Source organism: Carassius auratus, chromosome 30 (genome assembly GCF_003368295.1).
Source record: "Carassius auratus strain Wakin chromosome 30, ASM336829v1, whole genome shotgun sequence".
Classification (NCBI taxonomy): domain Eukaryota; kingdom Metazoa; phylum Chordata; class Actinopteri; order Cypriniformes; family Cyprinidae; genus Carassius; species Carassius auratus.
In genome coordinates this window covers 7413152-7438061 of record NC_039272.1, presented here as the reverse complement: position 1 = coordinate 7438061, position 24910 = coordinate 7413152, and the positions used below count along the sequence as shown (strand labels likewise).

The 24910-nt window shown below is 38.8% G+C and overlaps 1 long non-coding RNA gene across 2 annotated transcripts; it reads left to right on the top strand.

The window, feature by feature from the left end:
* Positions 1 to 117: 117 nt before the first annotated feature.
* Positions 118 to 24774, top strand: LOC113049052 (uncharacterized). 2 transcript variants are annotated; one of them, XR_003276569.1, is made up of 3 exons: positions 118 to 367; positions 21742 to 21997; positions 22988 to 24774. It is a non-coding gene; the product is annotated as an uncharacterized LOC113049052 (long non-coding RNA). The 2 variants fall into 2 exon arrangements; XR_003276568.1 differs by lacking the exon at positions 22988 to 24774 and having other exon boundaries at positions 21742 to 22006.
* The last annotated feature ends 136 nt before the right edge of the window (positions 24775 to 24910 follow it).

Here is a 24910-nt window from a genome sequence, read left to right as displayed (position 1 = left end):
AAAAGCTTTTGATAAAAAAATCTGTTGATTTGACATTTATATATATATATATATATATATATATATATAGAGATATATATATATATATATATATAGATATAAAATATGGAAAAACAGTTAGACCAAACATTTATCTTTTTAAAAAGCCACTGAAGCGTATGAAGCAAGACCGAATAAATTACCAACCACCTATTTGAGTAGGGCTGTGTAACCTAATTTGCATAAACATGAGTAATTTATGAATAATAAATGTCCTTGTATTCAGCGCGATCCATTAATTTGCATATCACCATGGCACTACAGTTATTTTTCCTGTGTGTTGTGCTACCATGAAGCGATAAGAACCTGCATAAAACCGAATCAAAAGGTGAGTATGTACTGCCTTTTTACACTCTCTAGTCTCCTGCTGTTGTTTTGGGGTGATATATGTGTTTGTAGCCTACCTAAATAACTGTCTTTTTTCATGCTTTTGAGTGGGCACAGGCTGTAGTTTGCTTATGTGTGTGGCTACAATCACTATCATGTACTAGTGCTCTGTCATTGTGTGGATTGCATAAACATGATGTTTCACTGCATTATTGATGAGATCCAAGCTCTGCCTTATAGGCAGCTGGGAAGATGCAAAAACTGGTGAAGTGATGGATCACGAGAAGATACCTAATATACAAATGTTTCTTTGATGGCAGCTTCTCAGACCCTCGGTCAGTGTTTTGTCGTTATCAGGTGGTGTGGTTGAATTAAAATCTCATTTCCATGTAGCACAGGTATGGACAGATACTGTAAGATTCCCACTTCTGAATCCATCAGAGGTCATTTGCATGATCTGTTTGTCACGCAGCAGCTGATAGCCGCTGTCAGCACTGCCTTTAGCCTGGAAATGTGGGCTTTAGGGTGCCAAGAAATTTACAGTTTGACATTTTGTCTGTATTGGTATTTAATGCAGGTGGAGATGAGTGAGTATCCTTAAATTGTGAATATATTCTGGCAGATGACTTTAGTTATCAGCTGATGTCTTTGGGTACTGTTGTTTAAAACAGGTTGGAAAGAAATCAGCTGTGTCTGACACTGTCCACAGTGCCTCAGTTTATCTTTATCTATATTTTGTCAATATTCCCTCTCTGTAATTTGGAAAAAATGGTGCATACTGATGGTTATGAATAAATCAATGTCCAGGCTTGTTAAATTGATGGTGTGGAGAGATAGAAATGTCTTATATTACTGTCGTGGTGATGAACAGCTGTCACCGTGTCCCTTCGTGCCCGGATTTGTAAGGCAAAAAGTCAAAGATTGTTGTGCTGAGGCTCCTTGTTGAGGTCTGAGCAAATAATAAACTCGTTATGTTGCATTCAGGCTGAAGTATGTTTTATGCACATATTGAAAGTGTATGTCGGGGCTTTTTTTAACAAGTATATGCTCGGGTCATCTTGAAAGAGCAATATCGTGGCATTGACCCTTTATTTCTGTTAGATGCAATATGATCCATACTGGGAAGAACCTTCCAGAGTAATTTACCTGCATAATGTCAGTCAATGTTACCCATCAAAAAGATTGTCTATAAGCTACAAGTACTACATAATGGCTCATGCATGTAACGAGGACATCCATTCAGACGTTCCGTTGTGGCCTTTATCAACTTAACACCACAGTATATAGACTCTATAGAGAACCAAAACTCACTAAGTTCTGTGCAATATGCTGGAAGATATTATGGAAATGTGATTTATGTAAATTTGTAGCCAGTAGTGCAATATCTTGGAGCTCTTTTGTAAAATGTTGAGCATAATATTCCTCTTCATAATTGTTTTATTATTATTATTATTATTATTATTATTGTTTTTTTTTCTTTTTTAGACAATTTATTGGATTTTTTATTATATATTGTTTCATATATCAGTTTTATTATTTTTATATTTAGATGAAGTTAAATTTAAAGCAAAGGTACATTTATTTATTTTGATCAATATGTAATATCAAATTTTGCACTGAAGTGATGCCTAAATGCACATTTAAAACATTGTTTTTTTCTTTGTTTTAATTTTATTTAGACAAAATAGTAAATAAACCTATGTCTTTTTATAATTTAAATATTGTAAATCCATAATATTTCATTGATCTTTTGTTGAAAAAAATAAAATCCTACTCTGAAAACCCCTTTTTCCAGCAGTCAAATTTACATTTATGTTGACAATGATTAATATTTAGTATTTATTTTTCTTTTGAACTGCTTTTAAACCCCAGTTTTTGGTTTGGGCTTTTTAATATTTGGATGTGTACCAGACACTGGCACTGAACAAAGGCAAGCCCAGGCGTTCACATATCATCCACTCTTTATGCAAAATTAATGCATGCACCCCCATGACAGCATGATTTAATTTCCTCCTCTCATTTTCTGTCGCCCGTTGCCATGGACACCGACGGAGGGCTGTTGTGATATTAGCTGCTACAATATGGACAAGTGCAGCTCTCTCCATGAAGCAAACAGCTACTAAATCACATGACCTCATCAAATCTCTATTCTGCTTGCAGACTGGCTGGCACTGCGCCATGATCAAGGGATGTAATATATTCATAGCTTACTTACAATTTCAGGTTGAAAAACCGTTGACGATTTCTGTCAGACGTAGCCTTCGACTCATTGGAAGTGTTATATTTACAAAACCAAACTATTTTGAAAATGCATTTGTCAGAAACACGACGATTATTCCTGTAACGTGTTTTGGAGGATAGAAGGATGCTATTGGCTTGTGGTCCTCATTGCGACAAAGGCGATTGCACTAGAGAAGATGGCGTCATAACACCATGCACAGTGTTGACGGTGTTGCCACCCAGATCATGTTGCCTGCAATGACCAATTGTGTGTGTGTTTATGCGTGTGTGTGGAAGCATATTAGTCTGCCAGCGGAGTAATGTATGCCTGTGAATCCAAGTGTGGAGATCAAAATGTCTCAGGTTGGCATCGGGCACCCTTCCCCCATCAGTTCCACACACACACACACACACACACACACACACCCCACAGGTCCTGTTCTAACCATCTCTCTCTAATTGGGCTCTGTCTAGATTCCTCAGCTTAATATTGCATCCTATTTGCTTCTTGTTTTCAGTGCATTTCCAGCTGTACAATACCATACTACGATGCCGACTTTAAGTTTCAAAACTGGTTACACTTAGTTATAAAAAAAAAACAATTCAATGACATTTTTGCCTTTTGTATAATAAACTTCACAAGGAATTAAACCAGCACTTAGCTGACTTCAGCTAAACAATCACACTATTGTCTTTACAGCAGAATCTGAATTGTGTCCCCAAGTTCATATAACTGATTCTGCTAGTCTCCTGTGTATCTTTGTGAGGCTGCTTTTACACAATCTGTATTGTGTCATAAAGTGTTAAAGAAGTAAAGGTGACTTGATTTGATTGGACAATTATTACGGGAGGCTGTAACTAATTAAGAATTTATCAGTTTGTCTTAAAGGAACAATTCAGTAAAACTGAAAACTGTGTCATATCATTTACTCACCCTGATGTCGTTCCAAACCTGAATGACCTTTTATCTCCTGTGGAACACACACACACACACACACACACACACACACACACAAATCCAAAATATATTTTGTCTTCCTCAGATCAGACGAAAGAAAGTCATAAAGGTTTGTAACAACATGAGGGCAAATAAACAATGCCATTTTTGAGGTGAACTATGCCATTAAGTTATTAATTTATTACAGATTTTTTATTTTTATAAGCAATTTATTATTTTTCCTCACTACTGAAGTGACAAAGAAAATATGGACACTCCTGTACGTCTGAATCTGAATTCTGACCACTCTTATTCTGTCAATAAAGCTGAAGGTGAATAGATAATCAGACAGCAATCAGAAATTGAGATCTGCCATTCAAATGCTATCTTAGTGTGGACGGAGAAGAGGACGGGCAGCCTGAGAGTGCAAGCATTCATGTGAAAATCCAATCCTTCACAGTACACAGCCCCCGCAAAGCCTGCAGAATGACCCTTTTATCAAAGTGCCTTGTCCGTAGCTCTCCAAATAGCCAGTGCGCTCTCAAGGAATAGATGCATGTACAAACCTGGCTGAGTAATGTATGACCTGTCTTCACAATGTTCTGGGTTTCTGACCCCGCCGTATGTGTGTGTGTGTGTGTGTGTGTGTGTGTTGTGAGAGTGTGTCTGTATATTGTCCATGGTATGTTTTGAAATGGGTTTCTTATGGTCAGGCATCCAGAGCATCAAATGTGTTATTTATGTGGCTTTCACATGTAAAAATGTTATTTTCCTGCATTGAGAGTGTTTAAAATGACAGTGTGGTCATCCTAGGGTAAGAAGGGTGTACTTACACTGAGAGATGAAAAATATGCCATTGAAAATGTATTATTTTATTAAAAGAATTTCTGAAAGTTGTTTCTGGGGGGAGAAAGGGCCAAAGCATTATCGTACAGTAAATTATTTCAGAAAGGTGGTGGGGAAAACGAAACAAAGAAACAACAACAAATTTGGTTTGTATGGAAAATATGGAATTATGGGCTATTCTGAACACTATGATGCCATCAGATAACTGTGAAACGCCAAATCATGATTTGCCATTTCCTTACATTCACGTCAAAGCAGAAAATAAATGAAAATAAAAAATAAAATAAATTTTCCCTACAAAAATTCCACTTGATCTGCATATTTTTATTTTATACAGAATGCAGTTTTTTATAATTTAAAATGTAGTTTCCATAATAATATTTGAGCTGTGTGTGTATGAAATGTGTGTGCCTCTGTGTGGATCTGACTTTAATTAGACTGTATCAAACTGCAAATAGCCCCCTTGTGGTCATTAGTTCCAAAATGATTTTTTCGTAATAGACTATACTGGAAACCTAATGGTAAAACATTCTTAATCCCTTAAAACAGAGCTGATTCTTTACCGTGGGAAATCTGAATTTGTTTCACATTCCTTATTTTTGGTTTTGTTTTTCCTTTAAGGATGTGTTAATATGGTTACAATTATTTACAAAATAAAAACATGACTACAAAATTAGATAACGTGGACTATACGTATATGTAATCTATACATTTCATAACACGTTTTAATTATTTAAAAAAGCTGCAGTTGGTTCCCAATTCCACCCCTAGATGGCGCAATGATCTCGTTGTTTGACTAGGCGAACGTAATTTAAAAAATTCCCCTGATGTGAGTGATTTTATAACATCTCTAAATGTTCCCCCTATGCTTTCCAACATATTTAACACAAAATATTTAAAGCTATACCCGAGAAAGTATATATATATATATATTTATGAGTGTTCGTGCGTGTGTGTATTTTTGACTAGTCTACCTGAGCAAGTATGGACTAAGCTGACAGTCGAGTTTAGTACTATGGACTACAAGTGGCTGTTGATTAAGCTATTGGCCTTTATAGGCTACTCTTCTGTCTTTCTTTATTCCCTGCATTCACCCCTTTCGCGTCTGAAAGAGACCAAATGGATCCCAGCAGGTGAAAGTAAAGAAACGTGAAAAGACGCCCCTTTTTGGTTCTGCTTTCACACCAACACAATACCCCGTCCCACCTCTTTCTGTCCGGGTTTCCTACCTGATTAAACCTCTTCCTGTGAACCCATTGATAGATGGTGCAAAACCTAAATCAACAAAAGCTGTATGAGCCCCTCTTAAAATTTCAAACCCTTTTGACAGTAGGCCTACGCTTCAATTAGCTTTTGTTTCTTGTGTGTAGTGAGCATGTTACAGAGAGAGAGAGAGATATCTTGTATGCTTTAATGTAATAGTTTGCTTGCTGATTAATTTACAGACTGCTTTTTTTCTTCTTTTTTTTAACTTTTATTTTAAATGTCTGCCTGTCATTGTCTGCCTGTTTCTCTAGACTATGTTAGCTGATTTCATTCAGTGTATGCTATTTTCCCCCCTTGTTGTATTAACAGTAGCCTACAAGAAACACAGAAAAATTACAGAACTGTTCACACTGTTGTTTGTCATCAGACTTTTTGAATTAGTGGTTTGTCGTGAATTGCTGTTTTGTTTCCGAGACTTTTAATTTCTGGTGCATATAAATGTGTGCAAATGTATTCTATTATCGGTGTGTTAACTGTTAGCAGGCCTCCTTTTTGTCATTCAAATGAGGGCTAAACTTCAAATAAGAATTTTTCGCCTCATCCTCCATGCAGTGTTTGGTGTCGGTGAGTGACATGGGAACCCGTAATTGACTGCGTGTGTGGGAGCAAAAATAAAGAAGGTAGAGTAGCCTATATGTAGATGTAGATGCTTCTGTTCTTCAGGATTGACATCCTGCATCCATGACAATTATAAACATTGAGGCTTTGATCAGTACTCTACTGTTGCCTCTGTATCACTCTTTTTCTAAATTTTAACCAATTTATATCAGTATACGTTTAATTATGTTTGGTGGTGTTTCTTAAAATTGTGTATACAGTATATACTCCCATTAAAAATGGGCATTTATGGTTTTTCATAAATGAGCAAATACCTCATGTGTATTTAATATTTAATTGCATGGAATAACCCCAGTGACCAGTGTAAAATGAATTTAAAGCAATGCATTTATAAGTTATATAGTCTGTAATTTTTTATTAGGTTTGGATATTTTTTTCTCGCATTTTTGTTGTAATCTCTTTTTTACCCCTCCGTGATTACTTAGCATAAATTCAACATTTACAATTTAATACTCACTGATATCATCGAGGGATCCTTAATGTGAAGTATTGGGAAAATTCAACAAAAAAACAAAATAAAGAAATAAATCAAATGAGTAAATCTATGCTCCATTCAACTAAAATATCAATTAATGAATAACCATGTATTAATATATTTAATAATAAATGCACACAATAATAAATGCTAAATATTACAATATCATATTGGCAACAATACAATACAATAATAACATGCGGTAGCAAAAACCAAGATCTTTAACATTTTATTCCTCATTTTCTCCTTAACCCTAATTCTGCAATTAAATAAGGCAATGCAAGTAAATAGTATTATGGGAATATTAGTCTATTAACAATAAGTGTCAAGTCCTTGTGAGGCCATACATGAAAGAGCTTTATGTGTTGTTGACCAACATTTGAGTCATTATTCTGTGATATAATCTCATAATTTGCACCACTATGAGAATTACATCATAATTTAGGTACATTTTTCAGACAGCAGCTCTGAATAATTTGCCAATCTCTCTCGTTTTTTTAAGTGGTGATCTGACTGAAAAACCCATGGAGAAGTCAAGTGCTACCAGAGGGGTGAGAGATGAGGTTGGCACAACCCTGTGGTCACCTCCAGGCGTGCTATCACACACTGACAGGCAGGCGTGATGCCACGGCACTTCACACAAACATAGCCACATTGACAGCCGACTGACCCAGGCTGACAGCACCAGGAAGAAAAAGGGGGGAAGGCAGAAGTTCTCAGTGTGTCCGTCACGGTGTGAGCGTGTCGGGGTGTCAACAACTTTTTTTCTTCCAGTAGCCCCCAAACCTTCCGCAATGGAACACGGTCACATACCCAAATATCTGTGACCTTACTGGACACGGGTCACTGTACATTGTACAATAGCATTCAAGATGGATGAAATGGCTTTAGATATACTAAATGCAGTATGTCCATGTCATTACTGATGGGTTGAGCTGAAAGACTTGTAGACAGAGGATAGGATTTAACTTGATTTAGCTAAGTTAATATAGCCAGACTAGAATGGATGTGGCTCTCTGCCAGCTAAGCATCTTTGTCTTCATTATAATAACATGCTATAGTGGGCTTAGCTGTTAACAGTTAGTTCTTGAATTCACCAGTCAATAGAGCCTTTCAATTATGCAGAGACACACCATAGAGCTCTGTACTATCCATGACTCTTTTGTCAAAGAAAGGCCTTTGAAAGGATTCTATAGAAAGACTTCAATGTGCAGAAACTCGAGCAAAAACAATACATAAAAAATTGCAATGAAATGACATCACTGATCATACAGAGGTCTTTTACTTCAATTTGAGACAGCAAGGCCATCATCCGTTTTCATCCTGTGTACATGTGGCAAGGGAAGTGGAGGAACCGCGTTGTCTTTATGTTTACGAGCAAGAGAGGTATACTCTCTGATTCCCCTTGAAGTTTCGAGAGATACCAGTGAAGATGCAGGCCTCTGAAGTTGATAACCCCAGCATCATGTGACAAGCAGATGAGGAATGACTGAGGCTTTCGAAGCCCTGTTGAGATGCCTTCTCATTAAAGAGCAACCTCTCAGCTCTTCTGTAAAGAATCCTCAAGGAAGTTGACCTCCTTGCCATGGTAAAAAAAACAAAAAAACAAAACAAAACATACACACAATTTAAAATTCTCCACTATAAAGCTCAAAATCCTCTTGCATTTCATGTTTGTTTAAAGAAAGGTCGAGAGAAAGAAGGAGACATTAGAGGGAGAGTGAAGACAAAACAGTTTAGACAGAGTCTCACAACAGAGTAGGAGGCACCACAAAAAAAGATGGACAATAATGTTTAAGACTTATTGTTTAAGTCTCAATAAAGTCTCAAAGTGTTGTCCGCCTCTAGATGTCTTCTATGTTAGTGTCTTTTTGGTCTTTTAGGTCCATTTTCCATGGCTTGCAATCAGCACCAGGTGGTTACAGTTCCATGCATACTACAGGGTCCTTAGTTTTTGGTAAGAAAGGACTGATAGTTTATCCCCTTCATGCTGAGATGATGACAAAACTCACCCTGTGTTGGAGCCATGTGTAACCAGGTAGAGCCTCATCTTGTGTAGGCACAAGATTGAGCCTCTTCAGGGTCCCTCAAGCCCATTGAAGCAGGTTGCTGACTGTCTCTAGGTGATGAGAGGTTGTTGAGGGCATGGAGCCATGCTGACAGGCATGAAAGGACCAAAGATCACCTGTCACAGGCATCATCACATCAAAGTCCACAAGTGACTCCTTGTGTGAGGGATCTGCTCATGAATATACTGGGCAATCTGATCCCTCTTATTAGCGGGATAAGGATTTTGTGGGTTGTATTTTGAGCACGGATGGCACATGATAAAGCACCACCCCACTTATAGTATGTGTGCTTTCACCAGGAATATGTTTTAGGGCTTTTTAATGGTATCATCATCTTATTATTAGTGGCAAGACCCCTGAGTGCTGAAGTGAAAGGGGCTTGCGATGTCCCCGTGAGCCCTTGCTTTTACCCCTTAATCCGCTGGCTAATAAGTTCATAGCCAGTCCATATGCTCTGGTGCAGTTCGGGAGGGGGGAGGTGTTGCCCCATGCTACTTACACCGAGCGGACCCATTTCTCAGGTACCTCTCCTGCTGACCGATCTTTTGTTCTATCGGATCAGTCCACTCCACGGTCAGAATAGTCTGAATTGATTAGCCCTGCACCGTATAATTGCCAGCAAATCCCACTGAATCGTTTCCCATCCATTTGAAAAGGACAATGTTCGTTCTTTTTCTCCCCAGCTTTTCTCGGTGCCCCTCCCCCATTACCCTCCTTTTCATGCCGCTTGGTTTGGCTCCCACCCCACACCCCAAGCCACCTCCTCGAGGTAAGACGAGAAGGGGGGAGGGGCCGGAGGAGAAAGCGGTCCTATTCCGGACGAGCCCCCTACCCGAGTACTGGCAAAGGATGAAAGCAGGCGGCGGGTGGATGTGTTCTAATCTGTCACCCTGGAGTGTGAGTGGCGGGCTGAACGGAGTCCTTACCTGCCGGTGCACAGTCAGGGTTTGGAGGACAGTGGGAGGAATCCAGGGAAGGGGAAAGAGCTGGGGTATAGTGTGAAAAGGGACTGTGGGGATATGCACAGGATTATTCAGAGGCCCAGGCGCCAACGTCAACTGCCCCTGCAGCTGTACTTATTCAGTCGAGAGGCCCAAAATCTCAGGTCGGGGCAAAAGTCCATCAGTCTTACTGAGAATATTGTTATGTTAAAGTAGACCTGGAGGGCCAATCAAGTGTGCCATGTTTGGAACAAAGACTATTTTAACATGTTTTACTTTGAGATGGCTTTTTCGGGACAGCTACAATTCAGGTCTCTTTCTACAATGTTTGTGACTGTTCCATGCTATAATTTTATAGTTCACAATTCATTTTAATATCACACATCATAAGTTCTGCATCAGCCATTAGGCCAGAAATCTTGCCCAGAAATGAATGTGACCCACCTTCCCACCGTTCGACAACATGCAGGTTTTACCATTATCCTTGAGCCAGGCAGAATATCTTTCATGAGTTTTGAGGTGTACAGACTTTATTAGGTCATCATTAATAAGATGCATTCCAATAAAGTCAAATGTCTAATTAACATGCTTTATCCTCTTCATGCACCATGAACCTCACCTTGAGGATCGCTTGCCCTTCATGAGAATGATCTAAACTATAATCTCAAAAGCTTTGAATAATTTTATGCCAAACTGGGGTAAACTAAGTGCTTTGCTAAAAATATATATTCTTTAAAAGGTTTGAATCCATAATTGAATACTCCATATGAAAAATAAATATTACCATTCTCTTCTAGTTCTTCATCAAATATTCTATGTCTCAATCAACCTTCTATGACCATGTTATTTGGCCTATGGGGAAGGTCCTTTGGGAAAAGGTCATAGGTTAAGGTTGTTAAAGACTGTGACCCTTCCCATCTTTGACCAGGCCTGTGTTCATGCTCAAACAAGCTCCTAGATAGAAGGCCCTCATGGGGTTTTAGGAAACACAAGATCTATTGTCTGTTCTGAGAGCTGACCACAAACAAATTGTGTATGTTCTCACAATATGACCCTGGTGGCCACGTGTTAGGGATGTCTTACTAATGAGATGGTCACTGAATCACGCCCGTTGGGAGTTTGAATGTGTTTGTTTTAAACCAAAATTCTGAAATTCAGTATTGTAACAAATGTAGTGATCAATTGAAAACTGAAACTACACTGTGGTGTGTGACTGTATTCAGTTCAACTGTAAGAAAATATATAATGATCAGTATTAATAGCGTATCAATATATGAGTTGGGTTTCTTCTGTAGCATTCTCTACTTAAGTCCAAGTTCACCCAAATGACAGGTCATGTCTTTCCCACAGTGAGTCTATGACAACTGACAAGCTCTCCGGCTGAAGGTCATATTGTTAGTGACCACTTAAGTGATTGATGATGAACTGGTCAAGCCCATCATTCTCAAATCCCCTCCCTTCCAATCAAAAATGTGGCATTTTACCATATACTGATGTAGTATCATATAGAGGGCAGGGCAAGTAGAATGGTTGAAATCCCATAGGTCAAAATTTAAATGACGAGGACTGTTTACAGGGACAAGAGTTCAGTTCATGATCATTATAAATGATCCATCATAAAAACTGTCTTGGATATATTAGATGGTGGCATTAAGCAGGCTGTGTTTAATGAGGGGGAAAACTGTTTTATTCTTAGAACTGTGTGAAATATTTGGAGTAGAACGCACAGTTAGTTTGTAAGTAACACCTGATTTTCCTTGATCAATTCTGAAACAGCAGATCCTCATCAACAATGCAAATACGTTTAAATAAATATTTAATCTCTGTGTTGCTAATCTCTGCTAACATAAAGCCAAAAAGGTGGTCTCCTGGGACACTTTGGGTCACTTCCCTACTACATTTCAGGCATCCATCAGTCAATTGATTTTCTCTCAAAGAGAGGTTTGACCCAGTAAGGGTTGGTGCTTGGTGGATGACAGATCTGGGGCGTGAGCCTGCCTTGCTGCTTAAGTTTTTGAATGGAAACTGCATATACAAGGAGTGGTGGAGTTGCCCAGGACAGCAAGTGGTTATTTTCCAGCTTCCTGCCCCTTTAAAGGCATTCAGGGTCTGTAATCAGTGCACTGAGGAGGGGTGTCTCTTTGACTGCTTGAGTGTAAAAAATGGAGTGATAAAAAGCACAAAGGTAGAAAAAGCATGGCCTTATTGGAAATTAGGGTAAAACTGTTGAAGAGTTGCGTGGAGCCTAAGCCAGAGCCGACCGCAGAAGGAAACCCAGAACCCAACGTGACCGATGAGCCATCGCAGGAGAGAGCGACAGAGCTGAGGATCGCCTCGGAGCTTAAACTGGACCCATCTGTCCATGTGTGAGAGCCAGCAAAAGAGTGTGCATCAGTGGCAGATGCAAGGGAATACGAGGGCTTGGAGGAAAGCCCCACCAACTGCACTACCACTGAGGGTGAGCTGCCACTAAACTCTACCTCAGGGCTACCTCAGCCCTGCCATCATCTGCCACTTTGCCACTGCTTCCTGTCTGCCCCTTTGCTCACCCTCAGCCCACCATCTGTGCAGTGGGATCACTGCGGTTCTGCCAGTCTCCATCGGCAATCATTGCTTATGGATCCCTCGTCTCCACCTCGGCCTGTCACCTCAGCGGCTCCACCATGGCTCCTAGCTCCCTCGTCTCCACCATGGCCCATCAGTCCAAAAGCTGCACCAGGTTCCATTTTCCCTTTGGCTCCACCTTGATCAGTCGTCGACAATCCACCGCCCTCGGGACTCCACTTCTTCAGCTCTGCCTCATCCCGCCATCCCTCAGGCTCTGTCAGGCTGCTCCTTTCCCTCAGTCCTTTGTCCCTCTGGCTCCACCACAGCCTTCATGATCCCTGTCTCTGCCTCAATCGTCGGCGGCATCTACTCTGCTTTGGCCCTCTGGATCCTCGCTGTAACCCTGGCTCATCGGCTCTCTGTCTCTACCATGGGCTCATCCACTACCTTCTCCAACGCTGTCAGTCGGCCCCCTGGAGTTGTCAGCCCTTCCAACACCATGGCTTTTCCCTCCATCGGCTCCACCATGGGCTGCTATCATGGCTGTGGCCTGGGTCTTGCCTGGCTCCTCCTTCTGAACCAATTCTCTCTGGCTCCTCCCACCATTGTCACCTCCCTGGACTCTGTTGGTCGTCCTCCTGCTGGAAGTCCATCCTCCGCCAGAACCTCCATCTGTCTTGTCTGCCTGTCAGCCATTTGCCTTCCCCATCACCATTTCACATCCACTACTTTGTCCTCCTCCCAATTCCACCTCCATCCCCACGGCACGACGACATGCCTTCCCGGAAGGGGGGCGGACTGTCACACCCCTGTAGACTGTTGATTGTGGTTTCTCCCTCTGTGTCTGTATTTGGTTATGTCCTTCATTGTGCTCACCTGTCTGCCCCTCGTTATCTGCCCTATATTAGTTCCTGGCTCTTGTGTTCTAGTAACCCTGTGTGTGTGTGTGTGTGTGTGTGTGTGTGTGTGTGTGTGTGTGTGTGTGCGTGCGCGCGTGCGCGCACTGTGTGTGTTCCTACCCTGTTTGGATGTTACCTTTTGTGGATTTAAGTGTTCTTGTATTCTTTGTCTACGAAATCCTGCCTGATCTCTAGCACACCATACCGTGACCATAATGGAAATTGCCACCTTCGATATCACTGTAATTTTAAAACATAACACACTCAAAGTGAATACTAACATCATCTGTCAATCTCAGGCTACACAAAACAGCTAAATAATGTTACACTGGATATTTGATTTGCTTTTCTCTAACAATTCAACCCTTAAGATGTTGATTGTTTGTTTCACATTTCAGGTAGAAAGGAATTCTTCTTTATAACATTCACACAGTATAAATATAAGAACAGCTGTCCTGTATAAATTCCTACTGTTCTGCATTGTTTTACTCGTCTGCATGAGTTTGCAGTGTGCATCACAGCTGTCTCTGTCCAGTAATTGATTTCTTCACTGTCAGCCATTTTCTCACTGACGTCCTCCTCCCCTTTCCATTCTGCATTCCATCTTTAGCATGGGCAGCTAAAGGAGACAAATTTATCTGCATCACCCTGCCATGATGACAGAGTAAATATTCATCCAGACAGCCAAGGTTCCCAAACCATTACCGGGGCGTTCACTGTTGGCCCTGCTGGTACAATCCTTAAAGGGATTGTTCAGAAGAATGAATGGAGCCAAAGTACTGAAGGGCACTGAGTTGCCCAGACAAAAGTTTGAATGTTATTAGTCGAGTGCAGAGACTGTCCAGTGGGATAAATATATAGATGGTGATAGACTAAAAGATGGTGTGAGTGACAATGATTTAAAGATCAACACAATCTAGTGACATAAGGCTATAGTTTAAAATTGCTGTTTTCAAACATTAAATATGGCTAGTCATAGGTCTAATACATGATATAGAAAATGTGATGGCCCATCACTAAAAATAGTTAATCCCATCAGTTTTCTAAATGCATTTTATCTTATTCTTTCTTGTACGTTTCTTTCTTTCTGTTTTTAATTGACCTTAATTGACCTCATTTTGAATGAAAATGTCATCATTACATCTTTCAGTGATTATGTATGAAGGACTTCTTTAATCAATTAGACCTAAGCCCCGCCCCTGCAAGTTCATGTTCTTCTGCTTCCACATCCCACAAGTCAATCAACAACCGATGCATAGAGCAAAGCCTCCCTGCTACATTTTTCTTTTCCCATAATCCCCGGTTATTTACACCACAGTACGAAAGAAAAGATCCGTCACTACTCCTGTTTTAATTGCGATTTAAACAATCCTGTTTTATTATGCATAAACACAGAGCTGGGTAAATCATTTAAAAATTGTAATCCATTTCTGATTATGAATTACATGAAAAATGTGTAGTTAACGTAATCCATTACATTACACATTTTAGGAAATATAATCAGACTTCTTTTAGTTCACTTCAGATTACTTTTGACTAATCTCGTTTTTCACATTGATTTAAATAGGAACATCTTGTACCATTAATACAAAAATACAAAGAGTAAGAAAATAGAAAAGCCTTCCAAAGTAATGCATGGTAAAAGTATGCTATAGCTGATGCAATGTTGGTACACTTTTTAAACCTGAAATGATTTTTGTAAATCCAGTGGTCATCCGATGCTGTGTAGCCACCTGACTAATGACTGACTTCTGTGTGAATGTCTACAAAACTGGAAGATTTTCTGAATGTTTATAAGCAGTAGGTTATTTTATAAGGGAAAATTTAAAAGACGGAAGGAGGAGTTAGGGAGAATCATTAAATTATGAATGAAATTATTGCTATTGTGTAAATAATATGTAATGTAATCCATAACTGTATTCTGATTACAGGGTATTTTAAAATGTAACAATTTAATTACAAGTACTTTTTTTTTTTACATAATCCAGATTACATGTAATCAGTTACCACCCAGTGCTGCATATGGTGGTCTTGGGTGCAGTAAAAGACCTAACCCTCGACTGAATTAAATCCATTTAGTCCTATACATTTAATTGGTGACCTGTGAGATATGTATTTGTTTAGATGTCCTGAGGGGTTAACTACGTGATGTTTATGAGTTGAATCTGTGTGTGTGTGTGTGTGTGTGGCTTGCGCTATTGCTTTGTGTCATGCTGGTAGCCCCTCCTGAGAGGCACTGCACAACACTGAGGTGGGTGCAGCTGCAATGGCTTTCATCTCCTCAGGCACTCGGCAGGGAATCACAGTATTTATGAGTGTGTGTGTGTACATATGTGTGTGTGTGTGTGAGAGAGAGAGAGTAGTGAGGATGCAGTGACTGTCATTTGAAGCTAATTAAGGGTGGCAAAAATATCGAATTTCTGTATCTCAGACCTCCCATCTGGGACTGTAACACTGGTTATTCAATATATTGGTATCAGTTAGGAGACAAGTGAAAACTCTTTCAGCGTATTTGTACTTTAATCGAAAGAAAGTCGGTTCAGTTGTTCACAGGCCTTCTTGGAAAGCATACAAGTCTCCATAGAAACAAAGCTGTGGGAAATCCTTCAGTGGGACTGGATTCTGCTGATACCATCCACTTTTGAAGGACATCTCCTCCACTGCGACTCCCTTCTGTGCTATGTGTGAGGGAAAACACAGCCGATAAAGCAGCTACACGTGAATCTCAAAGGTTGCCCACGGCTATGGCGTGGGCAGCTAATCCGCAGTACACCTTTTGCTTGCTCAGATTCCACGTACGGTTGGGCAGAGCATTTTAGTCCCTGTGGTGTGCCGCAAGGCAAGAAGTGATACCTGCGGCGGAAAACCCTTGCTTCTGGGTCTCTGCACTTTCTTTTGCTCATCTTTGATTTCGCTCACCCCTAAAAGGGCAATAAAGGCCTCATTTAGATATACCTTTGACGTACAGGTAACGTCTCTCTGTAAAAGTGTATTGATCTCAGTCTGGCATGTAAGATTAGATGTAGTCTTTATCTGTTATATCCAGTGTATATACAGTTTATTTTGTTACTTAATCTTTCTCTGTCAGGAAATATCAGATTTTGTCTGGTATTCAAAGTCAAGTCAACTTGGTTGTCATGTTAGCTCTTCTACCAGCCACGAGGCAAATGCGGGGGAAGAGCAGAAGGCAGGAGATGAAGTGAAGTAACAAGCAGAATTTCCTGAATGTATATTTGTGTTTCTCAGTTTCACTTTTTCCGGCCAGAAACAAATTCAACAAGAGTTCTTAATGGTGTCTTGTGACCTTCGAGACTTTGAGGAGTTTGTCATCTCTAACTTGTAAAGAAAGTTGTAGCCTAGTTATAGTATTTCAAGAATTACATCTTGCACAACAATTATGTGTATATATATATAAATTAATAATTTCATTCAACAAGAATGCATTCAATTGATCAAAAGTGACCGTAAATATAAAATTTTTACTAAAGATTTATTTTTCAAATAAATGCTGTTCTTTTAACCTTTCCATTCATCAAAGAATCCTAAGAAATATGCATCACAATTTCCCCCAAAAGATTAAAAAGACATGTTTCTTGTGCAGCAAATCAGCATATTAAAATGATTTCAGAAGGATAATGTGACACTGAAGACTGGAGTGATGGCTGATGAAAATTCAGCTTTGACATTACAGGAATACATTAAAATATAATAAAATAGAAAACTGTTGTTTTAAATTGAAATCATTTTAAAATCTTGCTTTTTTGCTGTATTTTTTATTAAATCCTTCAGGTATGAGAGAAGTTCTCACAGTGGGATGAATCAAATCAAGGAGTCAAAAGGAAAAGAGCTAGTTGAGGTGTTTTCCTGTCATTTACCTTTCCATTCTGGATCTGAGAAGAGGATTTGGCAACTAAGGTTCTTTAAAAGCCTCTGGTTTTCATGGCATAGAGCAAGCTCTAATCTGAGTTTGGGGGATAATGGAGCTATTCTGTTTTCTAGAGTTCTCGGTAGATTTTGCTGTATTCTTGCTCTTGCTCTGATAGCCCTTGCCAGCTTTCTCCGGTGAGAGTTTATTCAGAGATGTGAGGACTGGCTTGATCATTAGTCACTGCGGCACAGGGCCACAGTAGCTTCCAGTCATGCTCTGGTGCCTTAAGGCTTGGACTTGGAAAGGGTCTTAATCCACCTGCCTATTGTAAAAACATTGTTGATGATTTTTTTTTTTTTTTAAATTGGGCAAAGCATTTGAAAGCTATTACAAATTCCCACGCACTTTCTTTTCAGAAAATAATTACATGCAATTATGTGGCTGTGGTGTACATGACCAAAAAAAAAAAAATAAAAAAAAAAAAAAATAAAAAAAAAAAAATATATATATATATATATATATATATATATATATATATATATATATATATATATATATATATATATATATATATTTGCATTGATTTTAGAAAAGAGCAGCGATTGCATTTTAACAATTGGAATAGGCTTTTAAAGGTTTACAGAAACAGAAAGGCTTTTGAAGATTTAAAGAAACGGAAGTCATAACATAATAATATAGCCTTCTCTTGCCATTACCACTCTTCCTAACATTACTACTGCTAATGATATGAATAAAGGGTCTTCACTTAACTATAGTCCTAAATGCGTCCATAATGAATGAAATAATCAGTGTAATATTATAAAAGCATGCGTCTAGCGTGCTCCGTAATCCCTTTTAGCAGTATTTGAAACAATTTAACCATCAAATGCGGAGCCCTTTTCATTTGCCCGGCATACTAAGAATATACAAACGTGGAGACACATTCTACTTTCCTTTTTCTAGAGAGCTTTTATCCTCAAGTAAGGCATAAATGACAGTCGAATGTGTCTGTGGCACAAGGCAGTAATGATTGCATGAAATTACAGAGGCCTCAGCAGGCCTTCCCCTCCCTGTCTCTCAGGTAGCTGGATCAGCTCTCACCCCTGCCTTTCTTTCTCTCTCTCCCTTCTTGCCTCTCACAAGCTATTCAAAGGGAATGTATAACTGAATATGAGATGGAGCGGGCGTCTTTCAAGGGCCAGAGCTAATGAGACGTTTTACCTTGAAATCAGAGCAAGACAGGAGGAGACCCTGTTGAGCTGAGCTTGCATAGTGGGATCACAATTGAGTCTGGATCCTTCAGCGAAAGAGAGAGGGATCCAATCCAGATAGGGATAATGCTCTCAAACCAGAGTGGATTATGACAGGAGGACATTTTCAAGCGTCAAAGTGACCCCACAAAAGACGCCAACGTTGACCCGCTTTCTTTTGTTTGCTTTTGTCCTGGGTGACACCCGTACGTCAGAGTTAAATCTGTACGGCTTGGCTTTCAGGTGAAAGCAGCAATTACTCTCACTTGGAAAGCCACAAGCTGGAACGAGGTTGGACGGCGGTGATGAGAAGGAAGCAAACAGGTACTCTTGACAGTTAGCGGTGCCAGCATGGATCAGAGAGCCATGTTATATGAGGCCAGGGATGAAAGGGGACAGGAGATTTGCGTTCTGAGGGGTCCTCTTTTTAATCAGGGGCCCAAAGAGACCGTAGCAGATCAGGCCGCTAACCAGTGTCATGCTAATAAAAGGGTACAAACGTGTGAATGGAGGGTGCAGCTAGTTATGTACACTCTAATTAATGTGGTACTGGGAGCGAGATGCTTATTTGCGTAGCATTGAGAGAAGGGAGGCGGGATCGCTGAAGTGTGGGGGAAGGGTACAGAGGAGCAGCCTAAGGCCATCCATCTTTTGTGCAATTGTATACATGCATACAAAGCCGTACATCCAGTCTACATTGCATGCATGCTAATTACTGCATGGGATAGTGAAAGTCGTTTTTGGGCCGTGGCAAATTTTTTTTGAAAGATGATGAGGGATGTTATTTATTTTTCTTAAAATAGCACGGCGAGCAATGGCTGATAATTATCAGCAGCTACGTTGGTGTGGTAATGCCGTGTTCAGGAAAAACATGCATTTTTTATGATTTTAATAATAAGCCAGTACACCTAAAAATGACCTCTGCCCTTTTCAGCAGTTTTGTTAGACAGTGATGGGAAAAGTTATTTTTAAAAGTAATGCCTTACTGTGTGACTCCCTAAAATGTAACTAATTATTACTTAGTTATTTTTATAGAAACTAATGCATTATGTTTTTATTTTTTGCATTACTTTTTAAATCTGGACAGGGCTTGCTTGCTTGTTTTTTAATATAAAGAGTACTATTTTTGCAAATGTAAAAGCCCTTTCACACCACAGCCTCAGGCTGAAGGAAAAGTAAATTCACGTCTGTAGAGTAGAAGAAAGTTCAATGCACTTCAACAATAAAAAAAGAACAAATGTTAGTTTATCTTGAATTATTTTTTGCTTATTAGTCAAAAAATAGTTGCTGAAGGTCAGTAGCAAAGCCACTGGTTAATAAAGGATATTTGTATTATTTAACATATTTAATGATCGCAGGTTTGCATCGTATTCTAAATTGTTTTTATTCATTTTGAAAAACACTAAATGTGTTTTATTTTTATTAATTGTTTTGTGAGTGAGATGAATTAATGCATGTTCACATTTATTTTAGAACTAAAGTAACATCTTACTCTAGATTTCTCTCAACATGGGGACAGAAGAGCTTTCAATCGATAAATGATCAATCGATAAATGCAAAAAAAAGCATCTGGCTTTACTTATTTTGTAAAAGTAACTTAAATATTTTCTTATAAATTCAAAATGAATGCATTACTTTACCAGTTACTTGGATAGGAGCCTGCCCACGTCGCCTCTTTTGAAAGACCCCGTGACCCTCGATGTCTGGTGTAGTCTTTATCCCTGCTTTCCCACAGATGATCCTGCAAACGAACCCGTGTCAAGAGGCTCAGCATATGGCCCCGGGACGTTACTATTGTGGATGGGCCTTCATTATTGTCACCATTGTAAGATTGGCAATGTGTCTGGAGGAGCAGACACACAGCAGTGTGAACCGATCACATCAAACTGCATGTGCCCTTTCCCACCAACCCACAATCACACACACACACACAATCACACACACACACACACACACACACACACACACACACACACACACACACACACACATCACAAGTGTTGCTTGCCTGGTCACTGTTATTGTCAAGGCTCAAATTTGGCGGCAGAACTACTAAAGTCATTATGTTAACAGACACCCTGTCAAGTATTTTGATTTATTTGCTGTTAATTTTATCTGTCAAATGAATGAATATAATTTAGCCAGGTTTAACTGTCAGATGTCAGTTGTTGAATTATGAAAATATTTGTTTAATGGTACTGGAGACCAGATATTATCTACAGTTTTTGCACCATCTGCTATAAACCACCTAAAACTACTGAGTGTGTTTTCATACACTGCAAACTGACAGACAAATAATGAATCGCACACCTCCGGCAGATGATGAGGTATCTAAAGCAGTTGGTTAAAACGAGTTTCTGTCATTCCTGGAGCTTGATCTCAAATTCTCATTCATCACCTTTTTAGGGCAGAAAGATGCCGATGGCAGAACGTTTTCTTGTTTGATTTGTTGGAACTGACACTCTGTGAGTAATTTTGAATATGAAGACATTACAATTATGAAATCAATTTATTTTCCATATTAAAATCACACCCCTTCATGGCAAAGCTGTGTTGAATAATTTGGCTGTACAGTTATATTTTACATTAGTTCACAGAGTATTAGACTGTAAAATACTGCAGCTTAACATTATCCATTAATATGACAAAAAAAAAAAATCAGCCTTACTGGTAGCACTATACAATAACGTTCCATAACTAACATAGCTAACATGAACTAATAATACTTTTAAAACATTTGTTAATCTTAATGTTAATTTCATCATTTACTAATCCATTATTAAAATCAAAAGTAGTCTCTGTTGATATTACTAAATGGACCTGAGCTAGCAATGAACAGTTGATTAAAAAAAAAAAAAAAAAATCATTAATAAACACAGTGTTCTTTGTATTGCACTACATTAATTAATAGGATATCGTTGTTAAGTGTTACTGCTTTATTGTATAGGTATTTTATTAATAAATAACACTTAGCTTTAGCAGTGTGCAGATCATTTCTGTGCCCTTTCCTGCAATGCAAACAATTCATGATTATTTGTTATTTGTGTGTGTTTGTGTATGAAGTATTATACTTTTAATAACTATGTTTAAATGAGTTTAAATCCAGGTTAGACTTACTTATATTATTTGTAATTGTCAAGACTAAAAAGGGATTTAGGTCATTCAAAGAGAATTTGAGCTATGACAATGTGATATGAAATATTCTTATTGGGAAAAAAATAAAAATATTAGAGAGAAAGCCCCACCTTGCATGTCGCATCTTAATTAAATTGTTGCTAGGTAACAGAGGCAATCTGTTGGTAAATGGGCAGGCTTTAGCAAAGTGAGCAGAGGCCATTCACACAATGGCGGCACATTGCTGCTTCGCCGCACTTGAAATATGCCCCTTGCAAACTTTCAAATCTAATACAGACTTACCCTTATTTCCCCTGTCTTTCAGGCCAGCAAACACAGGACACAATATGAGTTTTTCACCACCAGTGGTGACTTACGGTGGAGTCAGCTCCTATGGCCTTCTGGGATACTAAAGACGGAACATGCCTGCAGCTCTGCGCCCGGCAACTGCCTTCAGTTGTAACAACTCCCCAGTGACAAGCACTTCTGTACGGGACCATCACAATGACCACACAAAGACCAGCAGCGCATGAGCAGCGCTGGAAACGTGTCATATCTGTGACTGTGGAAATAAATCTCATGTATGAAGCAACTTCCAAAGTTTTTTATTTGTATTTTTTATGTCTTCTCAGAGACATATTGTATTGATAACACATGCAACTAAGCACATCCTATATGTTTTTTTTTTTTCATGCATTTTTTCTCTCTTATTATCCTCCATAATTTAGTAATTCATTGCTGAAACAAAAGTAATGCACGCTATCCTTAGCTAATTACAGTTTCCTTTCAAGACTAGGCTACTATTCCACCAAATACAAATTCATAAAACAATTATAACTGCATAGAGTATTATAATTAACAAATTGACCCAAATGCATTGTTTGCGCAGGCAAATTTTGTGCATTTATTATTCTTAAAAGGGATAGTTCACACAAAAAGGAGTGTTTTGCTCACCCTCAAGACATATTAGACGTTTCTGACATTCATCTTTCAGACGAACACATTCAGAGTTATATTCTAAATTGTCCTGTCTGTACAAATCTGTATAATTGCTGTGAAGACTCACGAGACTTCACAGTTTTCTCTTGATCTTACATTGCGCTTTTCATTATGCCTACGTCATACGCTCGACCAACTTATCGTGAACGCACATGCTTGAGCAGCCGGAAGCTGGACATGATAGTTTATAAAGCTTTATGAATCAACATTTTTCTTAAACTAATGCATCGTTTCGCTTAAGAAAGCCTTTATTAACACCCTGGAGCCATGTGGAGTAGTTTTATGATGGATGGATACACTTCTTTCAGATGCATTACAATTAGATAGATTGGAACAGACAAGACAATTTCAAATAGAACTGTGAATGTGTTCGTCTGAAAGAGAAATGCCTAAGATGCCTTGAGGGTGAGTAAAACAGGCTAATTTTCATTTTTGGGTGAACTATCCCTTTAAAGGGAAAAGGCTCTCTGCTTCATATAAAAGAATAGTCACTTAGAATGCCAATAATAAAGAAACACACTTACAGGTATTTGCTCTCTGTTTCCACTCATTCATACGTGGAGTATCTTCAGCGATAGTGCTGGTGTGATGGAATCTAAAGGGCGGTGTCCCCCGGGGGCTTCGGTTGACTGCTCGCTGACCTTTGCTGCCCTCGGACCACTAGCCACAGTTCAAACAAGAGGCACAAGGGACACATCAAGGGCAACCAAGGGCTAAAGAGGATTATAGATCAGCGGACATATGCCCGGCAAAGGCCACTTCACCGAAACATTGTAATAAATACGGTTTGTTTTTTGCAAGCTATGGTAGTGTGTGGTCTTTTTTTTTTCATTAATTTTCTTTAAATAGATCAACAGCAAAGAAAAGAATGTGTTTGTTTAACTCTTATAATACTATTTTAGTACAAAACAAATGTTTGGGTTTCATGATCTACACCTTTTTTTCTGAATGCAATATTAAAGTAACTGATGTTTTCACTATTGTGCATTGCAATAAAATACAATTATTATTACATTATTATTTGTATTCTACATTTATGAATATGTAATGCTAATTGATTTTTTCCCCCCCCTTCTTCAAATTGTAAACATTTACGATCTTTCCAGGTTCAACAAATATTTCAGATATTTCTATTGTCCAGCAGCTCTTTCTTTGTACTCCCACAATATCTTCAAGATATAATTAAGAATTTTAATGATATTTTTCATGTAGGCAAACAAAAGCTCTTGCTCGTTTTAAGCTTGTCAGTACATGATGCTTTCACAAGGGGGCAGTCACTTCTGTCCAAATGCTCATTATGCAGTCTTCTTAATTGCATTACACTGACAGTACAAGCACCTTCCGTCCTCAGATACTCTGTCATATATAAACAACAACAAAAAAATACAGTTCATGTGATAGCTCTCATTCCCCTCACCTTAGAACATGTAAACCAATGCATTTATGTAGATCACACTAATATGTCTTGTTTTGCATCTAACGTGTTCATGCAGGCATGTGAACGTATTGTTTTTTGGTGCATTTGCATTAAGGAGAATCAAGTAGTCTTTGAAAGCAGCTTTCTGTGGAAAACCAAAGCGCCCAGGTTCGTTAGCTCCTCAAGCATCCTTGCTTTCACTCTATTCATTTCCAGACAAAAAGAACAAGGTTAGGTCACCCATTCTTACAAGTTCTCATTATTTATTTTGCTGCTCTCAACTGAGCTAACACAATAATGAAACTCTCATTATTTAGCACAGACAGCGGATCGGTCATTAAAAAGATACCTTTCGAGAAGATTCGCTTGTTCGAGCACTGGGAACGACGAACCCTCAAAAGGGCTGTTTTGTGAGCCTCAGATAAAATGCTTTGTGTGAATGGAGTCTTCTTAGGAAAAGAAAAGAGCCTCTTCGGCTGTTTGTTTTGGAATTTGTCTCATTGATCCGAGAGCAGCAACTAGAGGATGAGGCCCGTCTCCACTATAGCACTCACGACAACTCACTCCTGCGTCACATGCACGAGACCCATTCGTGGTGCAAATTCATTTTATTCATAAATATTAACTCTAGATTTGAAGAGTAATTATAAAGTGTGTATTTTAAAATTAAAACCTAAAAACTCTGTAACTCATTCTAAAAATATAAGGTAAGTCAAGACTTTTTTTGACAATCATTTATTAGACAAACTGAAAAGTAATAAATAAAGATAAGTACTTAAAATGCATTACAGAATAACAGACCCATTTAGGCTCATAGGTTTTAAAAGATCCCAGCTACTTCACTACTGGAATACTGTGGGGGAAAAAAAGGAAAAAAGTGATTTGTCTTTAATATCTTAAATTAATATTACTCAGTTCTGAGTCTCATATACTATTTGGCATTAGGGTTAGATATGTTTATAGACATGTTTACCGAACAGCTCATAAAAGGGGCTATACTATAGTAAGACTTTAGTAACAGATTTTTAGATGAATTTTGGTCACTTGTTTTAAATTTTTCTGTGGAGGGAAAGAGGGA